Consider the following 15,282-nt stretch of genomic DNA (forward strand, 5'->3'; position numbering starts at 1 on the left):
TAAGCATTGAGGATGCTAAGCATTGAGGATTCTAAGCATTGAGGATTCTAAACATTGAGGATTCTAATCTAGGCATTGAGGATTCTAAGCATTGAGGATTCTAAGCATTGAGGATTCTAAGCAGTGAGGATTCTAAGCATTGAGGTTTCTAAGGTATACATTGAGGATTCTAAGCATTGAGGATTCTAAGCATTGAGGTTTCTAAGCTAAGCATTGAGGATGCGAAGCATTGAGGATTCTAACAATTGAGGATTCTAAGCAATGCATGGAGGATGCTAAGCATTGAGGATTCTAAGCATTGAGGATTCTAAGCTATGCACTGAGGATTCTAAGCATTGAGGATTCTAAGCATTGAGGATTCTAAGCATTGAGGATTCTAATCTAGGCATTGAGGATTCTAAGCATTGAGGATTCTAAGCTTTGAGGATTCGAAACTAAGCAATGAGGATGCTAAGCATTGAGGATTCTAAGCTATGTAATGGGGATACAAAGCATTGAGGATGCTAAGCATTGAGGATTCTAAGCATTGAGGATTCTAAGCTAAGCATAGAGCATACTAAGGATTGAGGATGCTAAGCATTGAGGTTTCTAAGCATTGGGGATTCTACGCATTGAGGATGCTAAGCACTGAAGATTATAAGCATTGAGGTTTCTAAGCAGTGAGGATTCTAAGCATTGAAGTTTCTAAGCAGTGAGGATTCTAAGCTAAGAACTGAGGATGCTAAGTATTGAGGTTTCTAAGCATTAAGGAATCTGTGCATTGAGGTTCCTAAGCATTGAGGATTCTAAGCATTGAGGATTCTAAGCATTGAGGATTCTAAGCATAGACGATTCTAAGCCAAGCATTGAGTTTTCTAATCTTTGAGGTTTCTAAGCATTAAGGCCTCTATGCATTGAGGTTTGTAAGCATTTGGGATGCTAAGCAATGAGGTTTCAAACAATAAAATTTCTCAGCATTGAGGTTTGTAAGCATTGAGGATTCTAAGCATTGAGGATTCTAAGCTAAGCATAGAGCATACTAAGGAATGAGGATGCTAAGCATTGAGGATTCTAAGCATTGAGGATTCTAAGCTATGCATTGAGGATTCTAAACATTGAGGATGTTAAGCATTGAGGATTCTAAGCATTGAGGATTCTAAGCATTGAGGATTCTAAGCATTGAGGATTCTATTCTAGGCATAGAGGATTCTAAGCATTGTGGATTCTAAGCACTGAGGATTCTAAGCATTGAGGTTTCTAAGCTAAGCATGGAGGATTCTAAGCATTGAGGATGCTAAGCACTAAGGATGCTAAGCATTGAGGATTCTAAGCATTGAGGATTCTAAGCATTGAGGATTCTAAGCATTGAGGATTCTAAGCTAGGCATTGAGGATTCTAAGCATTGAGGATTCTAAGCATTGAGGTTTCTAAGCAAAGCATTGAGGTTTCTAAGCATTGAGGATGCTAAGCATTGAGGATGCAAAGCATTGAGGATTCTAAGCATTGAGGATTCTAGGCATTGAGGATGCTAAGCATTGAGGATGCTAAGCATTGAGGATGCTAAGCATTGAGGATTCTAAGCTAGGCATTGAGGATTCTAAGCATTGAGGATTATAAGCATTGAGGTTTCTAAGCAAAGCATTGAGGTTTCTAAGCATTGAGGATGCTAAGCATTGAGGATTCTAAGCATTGAGGATGCTAAGCATTGAGGATTCTAAGCATTGAGGATTCTAAGCATTGAGGATGCTAAGCATTGAGGATGCTAAGCATTGAGGATTCTAAGCATTGAGGATTCTAAGCATTGAGGATTCTAAGCCAAGCATTGAGTTTTCTAATCTTTGTTGTTTCTAAACATTAAGGCCTCTATGCAATGAGGTTTGCAAGCATTAGGGTTGCTAAGCCTTGAGGTTTCCGAGCAATAAAATTTCTAAGCAATGAGGATTCTACGCATTGAGGTTTCTAAGCAATGCATTGAGGATGCTAAGCATTGAGGTTCCTAAGCAGTGAGGATTCTGAGCTTTGAGGATTCGAAGCTAAGCAAGGAGGATGCTAAGCAATGAGGATGCTAAGCATTGAGGATTCTAAGCTAAGCATAGAGCATACTAAGGATTGAGGATGCTAAGCATTGAGGTTTCTAAGCATTGGGGATTCTACGCATTGAGGATGCTAAGCACTGAGGATTCTAAGCATTGAGGTTTCTAAGCAGTGAGGATTCTAAGCATTGAAGATTCTAAGCAGGGAGGATTCTAAGCTAAGCACTGAGGATGCTAAGTATTGAGGTTTCTTAGCATTAAGGACTCTGTGCATTGAGGTTCCTAAGCATTGAGGATTCTAAGCATTGAGGATTCTAAGCACTGAGGATTCTAAGCATTGAGGATTCTAAGCATTGAGGATTCTAAGCTAGGCATTGTGGATGCTAAGCATTGGGGATGCTAAGCATTGAGGATGCTAAGCATTGAGGATGCTAAGCATTAAGGATGCTAAGCATTGAGGATTCTAAGCATTGAGGATTTTAAACTAAGCATAGGGCATACTAAGGATTGAGGTTTCTAAGTATTGGGGATTCTACGCATTGAGGATGCTAAGCACTGGGGATTCTAAGCATTGAGGTTTCTAAGCAGTGAGGATTCTAAGCTAAGCACTGAGGATGCTAAGTATTGAGTTTTCTAAGCATTAAGGACTCTGTGCATTGAGGTTTCTAAGCATTGAGGATCCTGAGCTTTGAGGATTCTAAGCGAAGCATTGAGGATGCTAAGCATTAAGGACTCTGTGCATTGAGGATTCTAAGCATTGAGGATTCTAAGCATTCAGGTTTCTAAGCAGTGAGGATTCTAAGCTAAGCACTGAGGATGCTAAGTATTGAGGTTTCTATGCATTAAGGACTCTGTGCATTGAGGATGCTAAGCATTGAGGATGCTAAGCATTAAGGATGCTAAGCATTGAGGATTCTAAGCATTGAGGATTCTAAGCATTGAGTATTCTAAGCACTCAGGTTTCTAAGCAGTGAGGATTCTAAGCTAAGCACTGAGGATGCTAAGTATTGAGGTTTCTAAGCTTTAAGGACTCTGTGCATTGAGGTTTCTAAGCATTGAGGATTCTAAGCATTGAGGATTCTAAGCATTGAGGATTCTAAGCATTGAGGATGTTAAGCATTGAGGATTCTAAGCATTGAGGTTTCTAAGCTAAGCATTGAGGATTCTAAGCAACGAGGAATCTAAGCATTGAGGATTCTAAGCATTCAGGTTTCTAAGCAGTGAGGATTCTACGCTAAGCACTGAGGATGCTAAGTATTCAGGTTTCTAAGCATTAAGGACTCTGTGCATTGATGTTTCTAAGCAATGAGGATTCTAAGCATTGAGGATTCTCAGCATTGAGGATTCTAAGCATTGAGGATTCTAATCATTGAGGATTCTAAGTATTCAGGTTTCAAAGCAGTGAGGATTCTAAGCTAAGCACTGAGTATGCTAAGTATTGAGGTTTCTAAGCATTAAGGACTCTGTGCATTGAGGATTCTAAGTATTGATGATTCTAAGCATTGAGGATTCTAAGCATTGAGGATTCTAAGCATTGAGGATGTTAAGCATTGAGGATTCTAAGCATTGAGGTTTCTAAGCTAAGCATTGAAGATTCTAAGCATCGAGTAATCTAAGCATTGAGGATTCTAAGCATTCAGGTTTCTAAGCAGTGAGGATTCGACGCTAAGCACTGAGGATGCTAAGTATTGAGGTTTCTAAGCATTAAGGACTCTGTGCATTGAGGTTTCTAAGCATTGAGGATTCTAAGCATTGAGGATTCTAAGGATTGAGGATGCTAAGCATTGAGGATTCTAAGCATTGAGGATTCTCAGCATTGAGGATTCTAAGCTAGGCATTGTGGATTCCAAGCATTGAGTATGCTAAGCATTTGGATGCTAAGCAATGAGGTTTCAAACAATAAAATATCTCAGCATTGAGGTTTGTAATCATTGAGGATTCTAAGCATTGAGGATTCTAAGCTAAGCATAGAGCATACTAAGGATTGAGGATGCTAAGCATTGAGGTTTCTAAGGATTGGGTATTCTACGCATTGAGGATGCTAAGCACTGAGGATTCTAAGCATTGAGGTTTCTAAGCAGTGAGGATTCTAAGCTAAGCACTGAGGATGCGAAGTATTGAGGTTTCTAAGCATTAAGGACTCTGTGCATTGAGGTTTCTAAGCATTGAGGATCCTGAGCTTTGAGGATTCTAAGCTATGCATTGAGGATGCTAAGCATTGAGGATGCTAAGCATTGAGGATTCTAAGCATTGAGGATGTTAAGCATTGAGGAAGTTAAGCATTGAGGATTCTAAGCATTGAGGTTTCTAAGCTAAGCATTGAGGATTCTAAGCATCGAGGAATCTAAGCATTGAGGATTCTAAGCATTCAGGTTTCTAAGCAGTGAGGATTCTACGCTAAGCATGGAGGATGCTAAGTATTGAGGTTTCTAATCATTAAGGACTCTGTGCATTGAGGTTTCTAAGCATTGAGGATTCTAAGCATTGAGGATTCTAAGCTAGGCATTGAGGATTCTAAGCTAGGCATTGAGGATTCTAAGCATTGAGGATTCTAAGCATTGAGGATTCCACGCATTGAGGATGCTAAGCATTGAGGATTCTAAGCTATGCATGGAGGATGCTAAGCATTGAGGATTCTACGCGTTGAGGATGCTAAGCACTGAGGATTCTAAGCATTGAGGTTTCTAAGCAGTGAGGATTCTAAGCTAAGCAATGAGGATTCTAAGTATTGAGGTTTCTAAGCATTAAGAACTCTGTGCATTGAGGTTTCTAAGCATTGAGGATACTGAGCTTTTAGGATTCTAAGATATGCATTGAGGATGCTAAGCATTGAGGATTCTAAGCATTGAGGATTCTAAGCATTGAGGATTCTACGCCAAGCATTGAGTTTTCTAATCTTTGAGGTTTCTAAACATTAAGGCCTCTATGCACTGAGGTTTGTAAGCATTAGGGATTCTAAGCATTGAGGTTTCAGAGCAATAAAATTTCTAAGCAATGATGATTCTACGCATTGAGGTTTCTAAGCAATGCATGGAGGATGCTAAGCATTGAGGTTCCTAAGCAGTGAGGATTCTGAGCTTTGAGGATTCTAAGCTAAGCATTGAGGATGCTAAGCATTGAGGATGCTAAGCATTGAGGATTCTAAGCATTGTGGTTTCTAAGCTAAGCATTGAGGATGCGAAGCATTGAGGATTCTAACTATTGAGGATTCTAAGCAATGCATGGAGGATGCTAAGCATTGAGGATTCTAAGCATTGAGGATTCTAAGCTATGCATGGAGGATTCTAAGCATTGAGCATTCTAAGCCAAGCATTGAGTTTTCTAATCTTTGAGGTTTCTAAGCATTAAGGCCTCTATGCATTGAGGTTTGTAAGCATTTGGGATGCTAAGCAATTAAGTTTCAAACAATAAAATTTCTCAGCATTGAGGTTTGTAAGCATTGAGGATTCTAAGCATTGAGGATTCTAAGCTAAGCATAGAGCATACTAAGGATTGAGGATGCTAAGCATTGAGGTTTCTAAGCATTGGGCATTCTACGCGTTGAGGATGCTAAGCACTGAGGATTCTAAGTATTGAGGTTTCTAAGCATTAAGGACTCTGTGCATTGAGGTTTCTAAGCATTGAGGATCCTGAGCTTTGAGGATTCTAAGATATGCATTGAGGATGCTAAGGATTGAGGATGCTAAGCATTGAGGATGCTAAGCATTGAGGATTCTAAGCATTGAGGATTCTAAGCATTGAGGATTCTAAGCATTGAGGATTCTAAGCTATGCATTGAGGATTCTAAACATTGAGGATGTTAAGCATTGAGGATTCTAAGCATTGAGTTTTCTAAGCTAAGCATTGAGGATGCTAAGCATTGAGGATTCTAAGCATTGAGGATGCTAAGAATTGAGGATTCTAAGCATTGAGGATTCTAAGCATTGAGGTTTCTAAGCAAAGCATTGAGGATTCTAAGCATTGAAAATGCTAAGGATTGAGGATGCTAAGCATTGAGGATGCTAAGCATTCAGGATTCTAAGCATTGAGGATTCTAAGCATTGAGGATTCTAAGCATTGAGGTTTCTAAGCAAAGCATTGAGGATTCTAAGCATTGAGGATGCTAAGCATTGAGGATGCTAAGCATTCAGGATTCTAAGCATTGAGGATTCTAAGCATTGAGGATGCTAAGCATTGAAAACGCTAATAATTGAGGTTTCTAAGCACCGAGGATTCTGAGCTTTGAGGATTCTATGCTAAGCAATGAGGATGCTAAGCAATGAGGATGCTAAGCATTGAGTATGCTAAGCATTGAGGATGCTAAGCATTGAGTATGCTAAGCATTGAGGATTCTATGCATTGAGGATTCTAAACTATGTAATGAGGATGCAAAGCATTGAGGATTCTAAGTATTGAGGTTTCTAAGCCAAGCAATGAGGATGCGAAGCATTGAGGATTCTAACTATTGAGGATTCTAAGCTATGCATGGAGGATTCTAAGCATTGAGGATTCTAAGCATTGAGGATTCTAAGCCAAGCATCGAGTTTTCTAATCTTTGAGGTTTCTAAGTATTAAGGCCTCTATGCATTGAGGTTTGTAAGCATTTGGGATGCTAAGCAATGAGGTTTCAAACAATAAAATTTCTCAGCATTGAGGTTTGTAAGCATTGAGGATTCTAAGCATTGAGGATTCTAAGCATTGAGGATTCTAATCTAGGCATTGAGGATTCTAAGCATTGAGGATGTTAAGCATTGAGGATTCTAAGCATTGAGTTTTCTAAGCTAAGCATTGAGGATGCTAAGCATTGAGGATTCTAAGCATTGAGGATTCTAAGCATTGAGGATTCTAATCATTTAGGATTCTAATCTAGGCATTGAGGACTCTAAGCATTGAGGATTCTAAGCCTTGAGGATTCTAAGCATTGAGGTTTCTAAGCTGAGCATGGAGGATTCTAAGTATTGAGGATGCTAAGCATTGAGGATGCTAAGCATTGAGGATGCTAAGCATTGAGGATGCTAAGCATTGAGGATTCTAAGCATTGAGGATACTAAGCATTGAGGATTCTAAGTATTGAGGATTCTAAGCTAGGCATTGAGGATTCTAAGCATTGAGGTTTCTAAGCAAAGCATTCAGGTTTCTAAGCATTGAGGATGCTAAGCATTGAGGATGCTAAGCATTGAGGATTCTAAGCATTGAGGATTCTAAGCTATGCATGGAAGATTCTAAGCATTGAGGATTCTAAGCATAGAGGATTCTAAGCCGAGCATTGAGTTTTCTAATCTTTGAGGTTTGTAAGCATTAAGGCCTCTATGTATTGAGGTTTGTAAGCATTTGGGATGCTAAGCAATGACGTTTCAAACAATAAAATTTCTCAGCATTGAGGTTTGTAAGCATTGAGGATTCTAAGCATTGAGGATTCTAAGCTAAGCATAGAGCATACTAAGGATTGAGGATGCTAAGCATTGAGGATTCTAAGCATTGAGGATTCTAAGCTATGCATTGAGGATTCTAAACATTGAGGATGTTAAGCATTGAGGATTCTAAGCATTGAGTTTTCTAAGCTAAGCATTGAGGATGCTAAGCATTGAGGATTCTAAGCATTGAAGATTCTAAGCATTGAGGATTCTAAGCATTGAGGATTCTAAGCATTGAGGATTCTAATCTAGGCATTGAGGATTCTAAGCATTGAGGATTCTAAGCATTGAGGATTCTAAGCATTGAGGTTTCTAAGCTAAGCATGGAGGATTCTAAGCATTGAGGATGCTAAGTATTGAGGATGCTAAGCATTGAGGATGCTAAGCATTGAGGATGCTAAGCATTGAGGATGCTAAGCATTGAGGATTCTAAGCATTGAGTATTCTAAGCATTGACGATTCTAAGCATTGAGGATTCTAAGCTAGGCATTGAGGATTCTAAGCATTGTGGATTATAAGCATTGAGGTTTCTAAGCAAAGCATTGAGGATGCTAAGCATTGGGGATGCTAAGCATTGAGGATGGTAAGCATTGAGGATTCTAAGCATTGAGTATGCTAAGCATTGAGGATGCTAAGCATTGAGGATGGTAAGCATTGAGGATTCTAAGATTTGAGGATGCTAAGCATTCAGGATGCTAAGCATTGAGGATGCTAAGCATTGAGGATGCTAAGCATTGAGGATTCTAAGCATTGAGGATTCTAAGCTATGTAATGAGGATGCTAAGCACTGAGGATTCTAAGCATTGAGGATTCTAAGCATTGAGTTTTCTAAGCTAAGCATTGAGGATGCTAAGCATTGAGGATTCTAAGCATTGAGGATTCTAAGCATTGAGGATTCTAAGCATTGAGGATTCTAATCTAGGCATTGAGGATTCTAAGCATTGAGGATTCTAAGCATTGAGGATTCTAAGCATTGAGGTTTCTAAGCTAAGCATGGAGGATTCTAAGTATTGAGGATGCTAAGCATTGAGGATGCTAAGCATTGAGGATGCTAAGCATTGAGGATTCTAAGCATTGAGGATTCTAGGCATTGAAGATGCTAAGCATTGAGGATGCTAAGCATTGAGGATTCTAAGCATTGAGGATTCTAAGCCAAGCATTGAGTTTTCTAATCTTTGTTGTTTCTAAACTTTAAGGCCTCTATGCACTGAGGTTTGTAAGCATTAGGGTTGCTAAGCATTGAGGTTTCAGAGCAATAAAATTTCTAAGCAATGAGGATTCTGCGCATTGAGGTTTCTTAGCAATGCATGGAGGATGCTAAGCATTGAGGTTCCTAAGCAGTGAGGATTCTGAGCTTTGAGGATTCTAAGCTAAGCAATGGGGATGCTAAGCAATGAGGATGCTAAGCAATGAGGATGCTAAGCATTGAGGATGCTAAGCATTGAGGATTCTAAGCATTGCGGTTTCTAAGCTAAGCATTGAGGATGCGAAGCATTGAGGATTCTAACTATTGAGGATTCTAAGCAGTGCATGGAGGATGCTAAGCATTGAGGATTCTAAGCATTGAGGATTCTAAGCATTGAGGATTCTAAGCTATGCATGGAGGATTCTAAGCATTGAGGATTCTAAGCATTGAGGATTCTAAGCCAAGCATTGAGTTTTCTAATCTTTGAGGTTTCTAAGCATTAAGGACTCTATGCATTGAGGTTTGCAAGCATTTGGGATGCTAAGCAATGAGGTTTCAAAGAATAAAATTTCTCAGCATTGAGGTTTGTAAGCATTGAGGATTCTAAGCATTGAGGATTCTAAGCTAAGCATAGAGCATACTAAGGATTGAGGATGCTAAGCATTGCGGATTCTAAGCATTGAGGATTCTAAGCTATGCATTGAGGATTCTAAGCATTGAGGATTCTAAGCATTGAGGATTCTAATCTAGGCAATGAGGATTCTAAGCACTGAGGATTCTAAGCATTGAGGATTCTAAGCATTCAGGTTTCTAAGCTAAGCATGCAGGATTCTAAGCATTGAGGATGCTAAGCATTGAGGATGCTAAGCATTGAGGATTCTAAGCATTGAGGATGCTAAGCATTGAGGATTCTAAGCATTGAGGATGCTAAGCATTGAGGATGCTAAGCATTGGGGATGGTAAGCATTGAGTATTCTAAGCTTTGAGGATGCTAAGAATTGAGGATGCTAAGCATTGAGGATGCTAAGCATTGAGGATGCTAAGCATTGAGGATTCTAAGCTATGTAATGAGGATGCTAGGCATTGAGGATTCTAAGTATTGAGGTTTCTATGCTAAGCATTGAGGATTCTAATCTAGGCATTGAGGATTCTAAGCATTGAGGATGCTAAGCATTGAGGATTCTAAGCACTGAGGATTCTAAGCATTGAGGATGCTAAGCATTGAGGATGCTAAGCATTGAGGATTCTAAGCATTGAGGATTCTAGGCATTGAGGATTCTAAGCATTGTGGATTCTAAGCATTGAGGTTTCTAAGCAAAGCATTGAGGATGCTAAGCATTGAGGATTCTAAGCTTTGAGGGTGCTAAGAATTGAGGATGCTAAGCATTGAGGATGCTAAGCATTGAGGATGCTAAGCATTGAGGATTCTAAGCTATGTAATGAGGATGCTAAGCATTGAGGATTCTAAGTATTGAGGTTTCTATGCTAAGCATTGAGGATGGTAAGCATTGAGGATTCTAACTATTGAGGATTCTAAGCAATGCATGGAGGATTCTAAGCATTGAGGATTCTTAGCATTGAGGTTTCTAATCAAAGCATTGAGGATGCTAAGCATTGAGGATTCTAAGCTTTGAGGGTGCTAAGAATTGAGGATGCTAAGCATTGAGGATGCTAAGCATTGAGGATTCTAAGCTATGTAATGAGGATGCTAAGCATTGAGGATTCTAAGTATTGAGGTTTCTATGCTAAGCATTGAGGATGGTAAGCATTGAGGATTCTAACTATTGAGGATTCTAAGCAATGCATGGAGGATTCTAAGCATTGAGGATTCTAAGCATTGAGGATTCTAAGCATTGAGGATGCTAAGCATTGAGGATGCTAAGCATTGAGGATGGTAAGCATTGAGGATTCTAAGCATAGAGCGTAGTAAGCATTGAGGATGCTAAGCATTGAGGATGCTAAGCATTGAGGATGCAAAGCATTGAGGATTCTAAAATTTGAGGATGCTAAGCATTGAGGATTCTAAGCATTGAGGATGCTAATCATTGAGGATTCTAAGTATTGAGGTTTCTATGCTAAGCATTGAGGATGCGAAGCATTGAGGATTCTAAGCATTGAGGATTCTAAGCAATGCAAGGAGGATTCTAAGCATTGAGGATTCTAAGCATGGAGGATTCTAAGCATTGAGGATTCTAAGCATTGAGGATTCTAAGCCAAGCATTGAGTTTTCTAATCTTTGAGGTTTCTAAGCATTAAGGCCTCTATGCATTGAGGTTTGTAAGCATTTGGGATGCTAAGCAATGAGGTTTCAAACAATAAAATTTCTCAGCATTGAGGTCTGTAAGCATTGAGGATTCTAAGCATTGAGGATTCTAAGCTAAGCATAGAGCATACTAAGGATTTAGGATACTAAGCATTGAGGATTCTAAGCATTGAGGATTCTAAGCTATGCATTGAGGATTCTAAACATTGAGGATGTTAAGCATTGAGGATTCTAAGCATTGAGTTTTCTAAGCTAAGCATTGAGGATGCTAAGCATTGAGGATGCTGAGCATTGAGGATTCTAAGCATTGAGGATTCTAAGCATTGAGGATTCTAAGCATTGAGGATTCTAAGCATTTAGGATTCTAATCTGGGCATTGAGGATTCTAAGCATTGAGGATTCTAAGCCTTGAGGATTCTAAGCATTGAGGTTTCTAAGCTGAGCATGGAGGATTCTAAGTATTGAGGATGCTAAGCATTGAGGATGCTAAGCATTGAGGATTCTAAGCATTGAGGTTTCTAAGCAAAGCATTCAGGTTTCTAAGCATTGAGGATGCTAAGCATTGAGGATGCTAAGCATTGAGGATGCTAAGCAATGAGGATGCTAAGCATTGAGGATGCTAAGCATTGAGGATTCTAAGCATTGAGGTTTCTAAGCTAAGCATTGAGGATGCGAGGCATTGAGGATTCTAACTATTGAGGATTCTAAGCAATGCATGGAGGATGCTAAGCATTGAGGATTCTAAGCATTGAGGATTCTAAGCATAGTGGATTCTAAGCCAAGCATTGAGTTTTCTAATCTTTGAGGTTTTTAAGCATTAAGGCCTCTATGTATTGAGGTTTGTAAGCATTTGGGATGCTAAGCAATGACGCTTCAAACAATAAAATTTCTCAGCATTGAGGTTTGTAAGCATTGAGGATTCTAAGCATTGAGGATTCTAAGCTAAGCATAGAGCATACTAAGGATTGAGGTTTGTAAGCATTGAGGATTCTAAGCATTGAGTTTTCTAAGCTAAGCATTGAGGATGCTAAGCATTGAGGATTCTAAGCATTGAGGATTCTAAGCATTGAGGATTCTAAGCATTGAGGATTCTAATCTAGGCATTGAGGATTCTAAGCATTGAGGATGCTAAGCATTGAGGATGCTAAGCATTGAGGATGCTAAGCATTGAGGATTCTAAGCATTGAGGATTCTAGGCATTGAGGATTCTAAGCATTGTGGATTCTAAGCATTGAGGTTTCTAAGCAAAGCATTGAGAATGCTAAGCATTGAGGATTCTAAGCTTTGAGGGTGCTAAGCATTGAGGATGCTAAGCATTGAGGATGCTAAGCATTGAGGATTCTAAGCATTGAGGATTCTAAGCATTGAGGATTCTAAGCTATGTAATGAGGATGCTAAGCATTGAGGATTCTAAGTATTGAGGTTTCTATGCTAAGCATTGAGGATTCTAATCTAGGCATTGAGGATTCTAAGCATTGAGGATGCTAAGCATTGAGGATTCTAAGCACTGAGGATTCTAAGCATTGAGGATTCTAAGCATTGAGGATGCTAAGCATTGAGGATGCTAAGCATTGAGGATGGTAAGCATTGAGGATGCTAAGCATTGAGGATTCTAAGCATAGAGCATACTAAGCATTGAGGATGCCAAGCATTGAGGATGCTAAGCATTGAGGATGCTAAGCATTGAGGATTCTAAGCATTGAGGATTCTAAGCTATGCATTGAGGATTCTAAACATTGAAGATGTTAAGCATTAAGAATTCTAAGCATTGAGATTTCTAAGCTAAGTATTGAGGATTCTAAGCATTGAGGATTCTAAGCATTCAGGTTTCTAAGCAGTGAGGATTCTACGCTAAGCACTTAGGATGCTAAGTATTGAGGTTTCTAAGCATTAAGGATTCTGTGCATTGAGGTTTCTAAGCATTGAGGATTCTAAGCATTGAGTTTTCTAAGCTAAGCATTGAGAATTCTAAGTTAAGCATAGAGCATACTAAGGATTGAGGATGCTAAGCAATGAGGATTCTAAGCATTGAGGATTCTAAGCTATGCATTGAGGATTCTAAACATTGAGGATGTTAAGCATTGAGGATTCTAAGCATTGAGTTTTCTAAGCTAAGCATTGAGGATGCTAAGCATTGAGGATTCTAAGCATTGAGGATTCTAAGCATTGAGGATTCTAAGCATTTAGGATTCTAATCTAGGCATTGAGGATTCTAAGCATTGAGGATTCTAAGCCTTGAGGATTCTAAGCATTGAGGTTTCTAAGCTGAGCATGGAGGATTCTAAGTATTGAGGATGCTAAGCATTGAGGAAGCTAAGCATTGAGGATGCTAAGCATTGAGGATGCTAAGCATTGAGGATGCTAAGCATTGAGGATTCTATGTATTGAGGATACTAAGCTAGGCATTGAGGATTCTAAGCATTGAGGTTTCTAAGCAAAGCATTCAGGTTTCTAAGCATTGAGGATGCTAAGCATTGAGGATGCTAAGCATTGAGGATGCTAAGCAATGAGGGTGCTAAGCATTGAGGATGCTAAGCATTGAGGATTCTAAGCATTGAGGATTCTAAGCTATGCATGGAGGATTCTAAGCATTGAGGATTCTAAGCATAGAGGATTCTAAGCCAAGCATTGAGTTTTCTAATCTTTGAGGTTTCTAAGCATTAAGGCCTCTATGCATTGAGGTTTGTAAGCATTTGGGATGCTAAGCAATGAGGTTTCAAACAATAAAATTTCTCAGCATTGAGGTCTGTAAGCATTGAGGATTCTAAGCATTGAGGATTCTAAGCTAAGCATAGAGCATACTAAGGATTGAGGATTCTAAGCATTGAGGATTCTAAGCATTGAGGATTCTAAGCTATGCATTGAGGATTCTAAACATTGAGGATGTTAAGCATTGAGGATTCTAAGCATTGAGTTTTCTAAGCTAAGCATTGAGGTTGCTAAGCATTGAGGATTCTAATCTAGGCATTGAGGATTCTAAGCATTGAGGATTCTAATCTAGGCATTGAGGATTCTAAGCATTGAGGATTCTAAGCCTTGAGGATTCTAAGCATTGAGGTTTCTAAGCTGAGCATGGAGGATTCTAAGTATTGAGGATGCTAAGCATTGAGGATGCTAAGTATTGAGGATGCAAAGCATTGAGGATGCTAAGCATTGAGGATGCTAAGCATTGAGGATTCTAAGCATTGAGGATTCTAGGCATTGAAGATGCTAAGCATTGAGGATGCTAAGCATTGAGGATGCTAAGCATTGAGGATGCTAAGCATTGAGGATTCTAAGCCAAGCAATGAGTTTTCTAATCTTTGTTGTTTCTAAACATTAAGGCCTCTATGCATTGAGGTTTGTAAGCATTAGGGTTGCTAAGCATTGAGGTTTCAGAGCAATAAAATTTCTAAGCAATGAGGATTCTGCGCATTGAGGTTTCTAAGCAATGCATGGAGGATGCTAAGCATTGAGGTTCCTAAGCAGTGAGGATTCTGAGCTTTGAGGATTCTAAGCTTAGCAATGACGATGCAAACTATGAGGATGCTAAGCAATGAGGATGCTAAGCATTGAGAATGCTAAGCATTGAGGATTCTAAGCATTGAGGTTTCTAAGCTAAGCATTGAGGATGCGAAGCATTGAGGATTCTAACTATTGAGGATTCTCAGCAATGCATGGAGGATGCTAAGCATTGAGGATTCTAAGCATTGAGGATTCTAAGCATTGAGGATGCTAAGCATTGAGGATGCTAAGCATTGAGGATGCTAAGCATTGAGGATGGTAAGCATTGAGGATTCTAAGCATAGAGCATACTAAGCATTGAGGATGCTAAGCATTGAGGATTCTGAGATTTGAGGATGCTAAGCATTGAGGATTCTAAGCATTGAGGATTCTAAGCTATGCATGGAGGATTCTATGCATTGAGGATTCTAAGCATTGAGGATTCTAAGCCAAGCATTGAGTTTTCTAATCTTTGAGATTTCTAAGCATTAAGGCCTCTATGAATTGAGGTTTGTAAGCATTTGGGATGCTAAGCAATGAGGTTTCAAACAATAAAATTTCTCAGCATTGAGGTCTGTAAGCATTGAGGATTCTAAGCATTGAGGATTCTAAGCTAAGCATAGAGCATACTAAGGATTGAGGATTCTAAGCATTGAGGATTCTAAGCATTGAGGATTCTAAGCATTGAGTTTTCTAAGCTAAGCATTGAGGATGCTAAGCATTGAGGATTCTAAGCATTGAGTATTCTAAGCATTGAGGATTCTAAGCATTGAGGATTCTAATCTAGGCATTGATAATTCTAAGCATTGAGGATTCTAAGCATTGAGGATTCTAAGCATTGAGGATTCTAAGCATTGAGGATTCTAATCTAGGCATTGAGGATTCTAAGCATTGAGGATTCTAAGCATTGAGGATTCTAAGCACTGAGGTTTCTAAGCTAAGCAT

Source organism: Coturnix japonica, unplaced genomic scaffold (genome assembly GCF_054131305.1).
Source record: "Coturnix japonica strain WE unplaced genomic scaffold, WE-NBRP24 Scf046, whole genome shotgun sequence".
NCBI classification, from domain to species: Eukaryota; Metazoa; Chordata; class Aves; order Galliformes; family Phasianidae; genus Coturnix; species Coturnix japonica.